The sequence below is a fragment of the Pteronotus mesoamericanus genome, unplaced genomic scaffold, assembly GCF_021234165.1.
Source record: "Pteronotus mesoamericanus isolate MK-2021 breed Mesoamerican mustached bat unplaced genomic scaffold, CSHL_Meso_final scaffold_651, whole genome shotgun sequence".
Lineage (NCBI taxonomy): Eukaryota > Metazoa > Chordata > Mammalia > Chiroptera > Mormoopidae > Pteronotus > Pteronotus mesoamericanus.
This window is the reverse complement of record NW_026555325.1, coordinates 8940569-8952671: the sequence shown is the minus strand read 5'-3', so window position 1 is coordinate 8952671 and position 12103 is coordinate 8940569.

The window sequence follows — 12103 nt, the reverse complement described above, 5'->3', positions numbered from 1 at the left end:
ATATGAATCCCCAAAATGGTCAAACAGCCTGAGACTAGATAACAAAATCTTGAGAATATACATAAATCGACATGTTCTTTTGGCCCTGTAGTTCCTGGCAGTCTACCAAACATAAATCTGCAGTTCTACGTTGTATGATTCTAACACCTTGTTATCATCCTGGAACTAACAAAAGCCTGCACATACTTCTCTAAAAAAAGCAAGTGTTCCTTTTATTGCTGGATTTTTGACACATGTGAATAAGGCTGAAATATTTTATAAATTCTTAATTGTTTTGTGCCTACCTATCAAAACCAGAAGTTGTAGTCAAAAGCTTGATGTATCTTTAGAGCTCTGCAGAAAACATTTGTACTCTACCTCAATTAAACTTATTAAAATTTGAAATAGTCAAGAAAAATGAAAGCATATCCTTCCAATGAAGGCACTTATGTAGTTATGTTTTTAATCATCATTCAACAAACACAGAGAACATAGAGCTGGGAAAAAAATAGTGATCATTTGTTTCAATTCCTTTATTTAAAATATTAGGGAAAGGAAGTCTGAGAGGTAATAAGACTATTCAAGTTCACATAACTAGAGGGTGTGGGAAAATCATGTTTTCTGAGGCCTGCTTTATTCTATGAGAACATTGTTAGCAAATTTTGTAATATTTAGTTATAGTGGACTAAAGTGGACTAATTCTGTATTATTAGTCACATTCTCTAAGTACTGTATCAAGGATCAGATGACATAATGATGGAGTGTTTCAGAATATCACACTTAGAGAATAAGTGAATACTAAAATAAAAATTAATAATATAGATTCTACCAGTACCTAAATTGTTGGCTGGATATAAAGTCAGAACCTCTTTACAATCACTAGACTGTTCATCAAAGAGTTAATTATGTGGCAATATTGTACAGTCAGGTCCCTGGTGACAAGCAGAAGTTATACAAGGGTGCTGTTAACCAATGAACAACTCAGATTATGCAGAGCCTGTACGTTGTTCTGGTCTCTGCCTAACTCTCTGGCAGAGAGATCAAGGACAAAACTCGCACCCCCTAATCCTGGTCGTGCCACTTCTCATTCATGGAAAGAAGAACTGGAGACCTTTTCTGCATCAAAGTCATTATTAATTTGTAAAATAGTCAAAAGGTCAGTTTTTCAAAGCTTGAAGTTTACGATGGTCCACTATTATCCTCTCAATATGCTTCTAAATGGGGAGAATGGCCAATATTCCCAAGTAAAGACATTCTTACTTAACAGAACTGAAACAATTTTCCTGAGCTCAAGGTTTAAAGGTAAGAAAATCATGATTGTATCATGAGACTGTTGGGATGCATCCGCAAGGGCTCATAGGTTTCTGAATTGTAGCTGGTAGGGATCCATGGCTTGTCACCTCTATCCCTAATTTCTGGTAGTTATAGGTGGTACACATGCACAAATAAAATATTTCTCTCTGCTATAAAAGGGCATGGGTTCATCAGACTCTGTCTTTTGGGGTCCCAAAGATCAAAGAGTTCTGATTCAAATAGTGTCTGGCATTAGTACAGAGAAGAAAATGCTTCCATCAATGAAAATTAAAAGCCACAAATGTTTTCCTAATGATGATACTGAACACTTGATAATTCACATACACATCTTTATAATTTAGGATAGTTCTCTAACACTTCCTCGTTGATCGAGTGCTATTACCCAAAGAACAGTTTAAATATAGACAGACTGAATACCTGATATGGCTTTAGGTATTTTGGGAGAAGATGCCTTGGCCTTTCCTAAAACTGGTCTAACGAATATTCTGGATGGAGTCTGTTCCCACTGTCAGCATTAGTTATGTAAACGTGTATGTATCTAATATTTCTAATTGGATCAGTTGCATAGTTTATATTTGTTTATATATTAACTGCAGTGATTCATATATCCTAATTCTAATTTGGGTTCAGATGTAGCAACTGGTTTATAACTAAATACATAATAATTATATTATTTTCTGTTATTTACATTTTAAGTTATCCATTGAAATTCAGCCAATCAAAATAACTTAATCTGTAGGCAAGGAGAAATTTAGTTCTCATATACAAACAAACTTAAAAAGTTTCTTTTAGACACGGATACGCATGTTGAGGTGCCTTCAGTTTGTATTGGTCTGAAAGTATTCCAGTCCAACATGTTGAATGGCAAAACATTAGATTCCCTTTTATAGTTTTGTAATCCAATAGATAAAACCTACTTTGGCTTGTAACTGAGCTCCCATCACTGACCATGAAAAGAATGAGTTACATCTGATGTTGCTCTTTTTCATCGATGTGGCTAATCCTGCCAGTAATGGTGGCGCTAGGGCTGTGGGTTGTTTCTACACTCACTCCTGAGGGGCTACCAGTTACTATAATCGCCACAAGAAACCAACAATAAGCAGCAAATCACAAACAAAAATTGCATATGTTTCTCTTTTTTATTGTTTAAAACTAACAACCTCATGAAGGTTTTAGAAACTGTCACATAGTTGGACTCCTAACTGCATAGAAATTTGCAAGTTGGGTGCTCAATAAAAAATGGTTTATTGTAAAGGTAAGTTCAGGTGAGGTGAGTATGCATGAAGTACTTGGTAACCAATGAGACTCGGTTTTAGTGGTAAGTGCAGGGGCAGAACTCTCCTCTGATAATAGGGAAAGTAAACCTTGATGGAAGCAAAGTATCTGGTTATAGAGTAAGGAGAGAACTGTGATGCTGGGAGCAAAGGAGCATCAGGAGTATCGTAGCTGGGGTGTCCTTGAACACAGAGCCTGAAACAGGGAATTAGATGCATGTTGATTATCCCTAGAAATAGGTGTGAGAGAATGGAAACAACGAAGCAGGCAGGATTGGGGCAGATCCGAAAAACATACCATAAGGGCACATAAGATCCCTGTTGCTGAAGATGGGACCACTGAGAAGCATGCCAAGTGCCTCTCAGAAATGCCTGTCCCAAAGATATGTGGCTAGAACATCTATCCATAGGCTCCTGTCTCCTGTCGGGATGCCCCTGAAGATGTTAACTCCCCCACATTTCCACAGTAAGCTTAAGAAAGTGTATTGTGCAGGCTTCCTCGGGTCTGGAAAAGGCCCTGAGGCAGGAATTAGGAAGCCTCAAAACATGTTCCAGAGGCCTGGGCTTCCATTCACTGAAGCTATGGATGAAATTAGAAGGGAGCTTAAAAAATGGGAAACAGGGTTTTCAATTTTTTGTGCTACCAGTGGTCCTCATTGACAGCATCTGACAAACGCTGAGGAAAAGCATAAGGACAGTGAGAAATTATTACGGACTGAAAGTTTGTGTCACTCAAAAACTCATATATTGAAGTCTCAACACCAAATGTAATGGAATTAGGAGGTGGGCCTTTGGGGGCGGGGGGGGGTGATGGGTGTGGAGCCCTTACAATGAGATTAGTGCCCTCATAGGAGCCAAATGGGCCAGAATTCTCTGCTCTCCTCCATGTGAGAACACAGGAAGAAGAGGCCATCTGCAAACCTGGAGGGGGCCCTCACCAGAATCTGACCATACTGGCCCCCTGATCGCAGACTTCCTGCCTCCAGAACCATGAGAAATTTCTGTTGTTTATCAACTGCACAGTTTATGGTACTTTGCCATGGCAGCCTGAACTGACACTGGCTACAAAGATAAATCTGATTTTCTGTAAGTTTTGGATTAGCTTCTTTTATGGCAACTTGATTATTGTTAAAAAAAAAAAAAAAAAAAGGTTAAGTAAAATAAAATAAAAATACAAGGACATAGAATCTTTCCTTTCCCAAAAGACCCTACCAAAATCAGAAGTCCAAGGGTTTCAAACTTAGCTACCTATGTACTCATAATAGTTCCCTGAAAGGAAAGATGTGGCTTCACAAAGATAATATATTCTCACTGCACCATTCGTTTCTCTATCCCTGTAACCACCAAACACCTCAGTGAGAACCTGATCAACATAGGTAAGCTAGACCCCTCAGCCGCCTTCTCTAAAGTCCCCCTTATATTAGTCAGGAAGAAATTATTATACTGGAAATGACAAGTCACAGCTTGCCCTGGGAACACTGTGGGGGAGGTTAAACTTAGCGATACTGAACTAAAAAGCCTTTGGTTTCTATGTCAAAGCAGCAAGCTGGCTGGCCTACCTAATATGACAGTGAAAGTAAAATGATCTATAAATGATAATTTATAATTTATAAATAACTAAATTATCCATTCAATGTGTGATTGCAATACTTATCCAATCAGAGTACCACCTAGGGCTCCCAGATAAAATGCAAACATTGCATAGGATATACTTATACTAAAAAAAGTATTCACTATTTATCAGAAACTCAAATTTAACTAGAAACTCTTTATTTTTACTTGCTAAATCTGGGAACTTTAGTGCCACCTTCAAACATGTACAAAGAAAGAGCAGCTTATTAAAACAAGACAGTAAATGTTCTGGAATGTTGTGCTAAAGGCTCTAGAACTTTTCAGTAGCAGCAACGTTTCAATGAATTAACGTGTGAATTAACTAACAATTTACATATTGTTTTCTTAGGCACATTTCTAAAAACTTTTCAAAGCATTTCAATAATTTATTTTGTCACAACATGGCAATTTATGCATTGTAAAAACACGGTGATGGTAAATGGGAAAACTCATTTCAAATAATTTCAACTGAGCTGGCAAAAGACTCCCACGTACTTGTTAAGAGTCAAATACACATACTTTAAAATGTTTTCATATGATTCACCTAAATAATCTCTGATAAATAAAATGTAAATCAACTTCGAAGTCTAAGCCCAAGAACAGTTCTGCAGAATTGTTTGGTGAAGAGAAACATCAAAAAACCCACAGGCAGGGCCACTGCATTTTAGTCGCAAGGGTCTTGTTCAAGCTCACCTTCCAAAACAATTTCATTCAAGGAGAAATCTTCCGACCGTTCCCGCTTAGAATGGCAAGTAATCCCTGCCTTTTCATTCATTCACTCATTACCTCTCTAAAAAGAGAAGGTGCAGTTACCAGAATTTTATACCATTAGTGCTCCAAGAGTGTTTTAAATGCAAACCTATAAGAGGAAAGTAAAAACAAATCAAAGTTAATTGTGACTGGCTGGAACAAAATGCTTAAATCAATAGGAGGATGGCTCATCTGCTCATCATTTACGCGCATTACCTGGGAGACCAATACCTCCTGCTGGGCCTGAGTTTTGATATAGATATGCTTTCACTGCATTCTCCAGACACACGGGTAAGGAAGCCCAGTCCTCCTTCTCTGACTCCCCCTCTCATTATTCCTCTTTGCACCTCATAACCTATTCACTTACCCTTATTTTCGTCTGTGTCATATACTCTTCTTTGAGGGCTAGGGGGTGGTCACGAACACAAGGAACACTAGGGAGTTACAAAACGATGAAGCCGCTCAGGGCCTTCCTGCAAAGCAGGCAGAGGAAGCATCCATATCTGCCTTTGAATCACTGTCTCCTCTCAACTAGGCTCCTCACTGACTACTGTGATTTTCAGTAACACCCAAGAGTAAGATGTATCTCCTTTCCCTTGAAAAAAAATTCGTTGTTGTTGTTAAGGTATCAGATGCAAATTAAGAGAAATAATGTCCTCTAATTTGGAAGTAGTAAGTGACTCCGGACACGGTGTCCGGGTGAAAGACATGCGGGAGCAACAACGGGCTGTTGGAGCCTCTGGCTTGCGAAAACCAGGCAGGCTCCTACCTCTCCTCAATAAAGGCCGATGTGTTCGGATAAAGACAAGTTCATTTCTGGCCCTCTGCTGCCTCGCTGCAAATGCGCTTCACCATAGTCTGCATCGCCGAAAGACAATGCACAATGTACCTACCATTGAAAGTTCATGTGCATCTCCGAATCAAACATACACACCAAATTTAAATATGTCTGGACAAGATAGCTTTATGGATATATTACCTCTTTTTTTTTTTTTGACAATTATCCAAATGAAGATCTTGTAACCATATGTTGTTGTTAATGATTTCCAAGGTGGGGGAGGGGGCTCAAAAAGTTTTGAAATAACTAATTGTTCTTTCTCTATTTCACAATTACATGGGTGATACGTAACTGCTATCACCATATATTTACCGGCAATTATCCTCTTTCAGCTCTCCAGCTATTTCTTTGACTCATGTATGTAGATTACCTAACAGAAAAGCATAGAGATGATTACATGTGTATAGGACATCATAGACTAAACCTACATTATATCTTGAGCCAACTCCCCCAAATAAGCTAAATATGGGAAAGTTAGAAATATAGTTCTCACTTTAAAATGGGAGTATAAATAAAAAAGGGAAAACCTAGAAGCACACTGATACAGTAGGGGGAAAACAGCGTAGTGCAAAGGGTGACTAGAGGAAAATTGTGCTGATGTACAAGAGGGGAAAGAATAAGTAACATCTGATAGCCAGCTTTAGCGCTGTCAATTGACTGTTGGTGTGTGTTCCACCTACCACTTCTTCAAAGCACCCTTTTATTTATTTATTTATTTATTTATTTATTTATTTATTTTAGGAAAGGATATTCATGGCCAATAACAATGTTACAACGATAGTCAGCGTAGGATTTAAGATACGTTTTTTTAAACCACCTTTAACAAACATTAAAAAGCTACTAAGGGGTTGGGCCGGGGGTTGGGGGAGCTAGATACCTAGCTCAAGGTTTTATTTAGTGATGGTTCCACTTTTTCACTCACTGCCTGCAAATCAGCATTTTTAGTGGACAAAGGGCTCAGCAGCGGCCTTATGATTGCTTCTTTTCAAATGGTAATGGCTATCCGAACTCCTCTGCCAGGTTTTTCTTACCAGAGCGCAAATTGCAGTTTACAAGGCTCTGAGGGAGAAAAAAAACCTTAGCTGAATATCTTTTTTTTTTATTCGACAAACTGACATGTAAATTACCCTTTAAGTGCTCCACTCTAGGGCTCTGATCATCTCCTAATTGTCACAGTCAATTGTAGCCAACAGTCTCTTCAATCCCAAGCGCTTTGACAACAAGCACAAGGATCAAAGCAGAATCAGCTCCCTTCAATATCCTTCTGTTTAGGATGCTACAAAACGCCTGAAAAAGAAAGGTGTAAGGGCATTGCTGTAGAGGAAACTGAGAGTAGCAAGTATTACAATAGTCATTTTCTCCATCTCTAAAATTATGCCGTATAAGCTGCCATGATCTCCAAACACATGTGCAGAGCAAACATATAAACCTCCCTGGCAATTAATATGCTCTTAAGATTATACTAATATGCGAGCTTAACAAACAACCCTGTCTCCACAGCTTAGGAAAACTATGACACAGTTATGGAATAGCAATCATTTCACAGCAGCTTAGCATCAAAAACTGTTATCAAACATATTCTATATTAGAGCATAATTCCAAAGCATAGTTTTTATTACTTAGTTTGCTGTCAGGATTCAATGCTCCCCCAAACTAAATAGCCCACGAAAATTCTAGAGTTTTTTTTTTAATTAACCCAGAAATGTCCAACTGAAAATATGCCCCCAAATAAATAAGAAATGTAACATGAAAACTAATTTCAAAAGAATGCTGTTTCCCTTACTAGAGGTAACTCTGTCTTATTGCTTTACTGGGAACAAACTAATTAAAAGTCATTACATGATCTACAAACATGATTCCTAAATAAGATGTACTTACTAGGATCATTACTTAACAAAATATGACAACTCTTTCAAACTAAAGTAGTTATCATACATCACTAACTTCTTCAAAAGATTATTTATGCTTTTCTCAATAGATAAAAATTCATTCTATCAAACATACAAAATAAATAATTTAACTTGGAGGAAAGAGAAACTTTAGTAATAAATCTGTATAAAATAGCCATTTTAGAAATAACCCGAAGGTTGTCAGGAAAAAATGACAAGTGGAAAGAAATCAAAGATACATGTGACACTCCCTCTACAGCTTGTCTGTCTCATTGTACCCAGGTATTACTCACGTATGGCACGTAAGGTCACACAGTGATTGACAGCCTTCCTCTGCTGAAGGAAAGAACTGAAAAACAGAGGCAGCACATACCCCAGGTTCCTTTCTCAGCTACTTCACTCAAATTTCCCTCTCGGGGTTTCCCATCCTCCCCTCAATTTCACCTTGAATTCTCAGGTTTGATTGAAGAGCTTCACAGAAGGGTCTATTACAGATTGAGGAATGATCCATTTCACATCTGAAGCTCCAAAGAGCTACTTGTGAGGAGTCTTTGAGTGCATTTATCTCACATGTGAAGCTTTCTGCAAAATCAATATGGGTATTTTTCAGTTTGACAAGTCAACATGAAATATCACATAATAATAGAAAAACAGAGTTGTACATTTAAACATACCCAATACAGTTATCTATGACAAAGCTTATAGTTATTACTCATGGATATCCCTGAGTATGCCTAATCTAAACGTGTCCTGATGGCTGGGCTAAAGTGCATGGGAAGAGAAACGGACTGTCACCATATTTCTGGCTCCTCTGTCCTAATTAACCCAGGTTTTGTGGTGCAGGGAGAGAACGGACAGGAATCACGGCCTTCGTTTCCAATCTGAGAGTGATAGGAGAAGTGGGAAGAAAATAACCAGAGGTGAAAATAGAGGAAGGAAGCAAACCGAAGGAGAACTCTAAAGAACTTCAAATTTAGCTAATTGGCAATAACTGAACAAAATGGTCACCCAGAGAAGAGCAGCCACGTCTCAAGTCCCCACAACCACCGCAGCAAGCGCTAGCAGAACGATGGACATACTTGATTCAGTGTCTGACGATCTTTGGCTGAACTGCAGGTCCACTTTACCATCCGCAAAAGCTTGAGGAAGATCATTTAACTTCTCTACATCTCTGGGTTTTGTTTTTCTTTTTAATCTCGAAATGGGATTAATCCGATTTACCTTATAAGGTTTTGTGAAGATTAAACAAGATGATACATACAGCACCTGGTACAAGGAAAACATGCAATTACGGGTAAATGTTGGCGAAATTACTAGTTTCCTTAAACTCAACCACAAGGTCCCTAGGGTGCCAATCCGGTGTCATCTCTATTGTTCCCTGGACCCTTTCCGCATTCTTCAATGTCTCCAAGTTGTAGATGAGTTTTTCTCGAAGACAGTGCCCACCGCATTAACTCTGATGCATGGCCTGGTAGAAGAGCATCTTAGGAACGGTCTTCCGCCAGCCAGGCAGGCCGCCCCACCCGCCAAGGGAGGGAGAGAGAACCGGATGGGGTTTTGAGAAAGGAAAAGAATCCAGGTCTAGAGACCAAATCAGCTGATCGATTCAAGCAATAAATGAGGTGAGAGTGGTAGCATATGGTTTTTATTCATATGCCAATAGTTTATCATCGAAACTGGGATTATCATGATATATTCTGCCATCAAAAAGACCTTAAAAAAAAAAAAAAAACAACTCTCAGGCCTATATCGGCAGCACAGATTTAGTTAAATAGATCGCTATAACTGCTTATTCCTTTCCATTACATTTTCCTATAGTCCATCACTGCCTAAGTAATATTAACACCATCTGTGCTTGATTATTTGTATTTGGATCAAGTAATTTGTAGGCTGCTTAAAACATATTTTTAATTCTAGGTTAACTCTCCCCACCACTAGGTTAACTCTCCCCACCACCCTGAGTAGGTGAAACATATGAATTTAGAGACCTGGAAATTTATGTTAATATCAAAATAAGAAAAGCATCACTATAAAACGCAACTGAAGTTTAAAAACTCTTACCCGATATTTCAAAGTCAAATAACTAAATATAAATGTCTTTGTCTTTCATTAATTCAACCAATATGTATCAAGAACTTACATGCAATATTGTCCATTTTTAGCTACTCCACTGTTCTCCATTATTAAAATTAAGTATAGTTTTCAATCCAAAACCAAATTAAAATATTTCATTAAATGCTGATATAGAATTACAAGAACAAATTGAAACAATTTCCTTCTTAAAAAGGGTATTTCCTTGAAATTTTAAATTTATTTGTTTTGGACTCAAAATACATTTTTAGCAAGGAAACAAGTTTATAAATGATAATTAAGTTCCCAGATTGACACATAAAAACCTGTTTAATGTAAGCTGTACCTGAAGCACACTAGAATCAAGTCTTAAGTGACTCTAGGTAATAATATCTACAAATTTAACCCTGTAGAGGTTTACAAAGTATCATCAAACACTGAGTTTCTGAATTTTGAGATGTCAGGCAAGAGCTCAGATAGAAGGATGGAACAGCCACACGTGCTCACTGCTCTCATCATCTTCACATCGGCTCTACCATTGTCATTATTATGTCATATTTCTCCCATCATATTAATGCACGGTAGTCATGCAGATAATGATGGTAGCCAATAAGATGACATCGCATCATCCTCCCTTTGTAAATAAAGGATGGAGAATTGCACCAAAGCATCAGGCCCTCACTTCCTCTGGCACTTTAACCTTTTCCATGGTGTTCGTTTCCCAACCAGGACTCTGCATTTTTTCTAAATACTTTCAGGTTAAGCGAATGAAGGCTGTGAGGTATCACTATTCACATTTCAACGTCACCTCCTTCTGGATTTTGCCTTGTACTATGGCCAGACTCCTTAAGCGCAGCTTTGAAAAGTCTAGGAAAGAGACTTGTTAATAAGGACCTGTTGATATTTCCCTTTGGTGTGCCGGTAGTACCTCAATTAAATCACAATGCTGAGGTGAATATTTTCCTTTCTAATATCTCAATGGAAAATAATTTCATAATTTCTCTCAGTTATTTACATATTTCAAAATTTATCTTCCTTCATTATCAGGGTTTTCTGCCTTGTTCCATTTCTGGCTGAGATTTTGATTGTAAACCTTCCTACTCAAAACAATGAGTGATACCTGCCTTTCAAGGACTGCAGGTGTGCCATTAAGTAGTATCCTAGAGTTCAACTAAAAATAAAAATTTTTTAAAAATGCAAAAACCCCTAACTATAAACACTCATTCCTGCCAATTGTTCCTACTTTCCAGTAAGTACATAGGACCCTACAGTTTGCAATTCACCTAAATGATCTCTGGCCTCATCAAATTATAATAACAAAACATACACATACCCCACATAAAAACAGAATTGGGGGAAGGAGGAAATGCAAAGTAACTGTTTCATGGATAGGACTTTCAGTTTTGCAAGATGAAAACTTTCTGGAGCTCTGTTGCACAACAATGTGAATATTCTTAACACACAGAACTGAACATTTAAAATGGTTAAGATGGCAAATTTTATGTTATTTTTACCACAATTCAAAAATGTTTAAATACAAAAGTAATATAGTGAACTTGCTTGAAAAAAAAAACTAACGCATTAATTCAATAATAAATGAATAATTGTGGAACATCTCTAAGAAACTGAATCAAAGATATCCTGGTTTCTAAGTGTTAAACAGCCAGAATCTTAGATTTCAATCCTAATTTCTTTTCTGCAAAAATATCTCTTGCAAAATCATCTATAAAGTGTTCAAATGAAAATAGACTAACATTTGACTTAGGAGAAATTACACATGAAAATGCTAGTCAAAACTAAAGAAGTCAATGAAACTCAGATTATAGAATTTCACTTCTCTTCTGAAAGATTCAAACAGTGGAACACAAGAAAACCACCACTCCCAGGTGCTCTGTTCTGAGGCTGTACCTACCACACATGGTCACCCTTTAGAATCTTAAAATGTCACTGAATTTTCAGTGGACCAAGCAAAAGTTGAGACTCATTGAGACAAAAATACTGGAACCCAAACCAAACTAGTTTTCAGTGGTTTCTCTGTTTTTGTACCAGTAGTTCCACAGTATCTTAACACTCACTTTCTTCGAGGCTGATTTTTTTTAACATTTTTTACCTTTTTTTAAAAAAGTTCCATTACAAAATAAAGATTTTTTTTTTCAAGATTCAGGGTCATAATGCTCTTTTTGAACAAGCTGAGCAAATTTACATTTATCCCACACAAAACCAGGAGACAGAAGTAGACAAAAATAGGACTTAAAATAATGAGGAAAGTTTATGGAAACCGTTATCTTTAACTTAAAACCCCACCTCATATACACAGAATGAAATCAATCAAAAGAAAAAGTAGATGGCTACCTTTTATAGTAAAATCCCTGAGATAA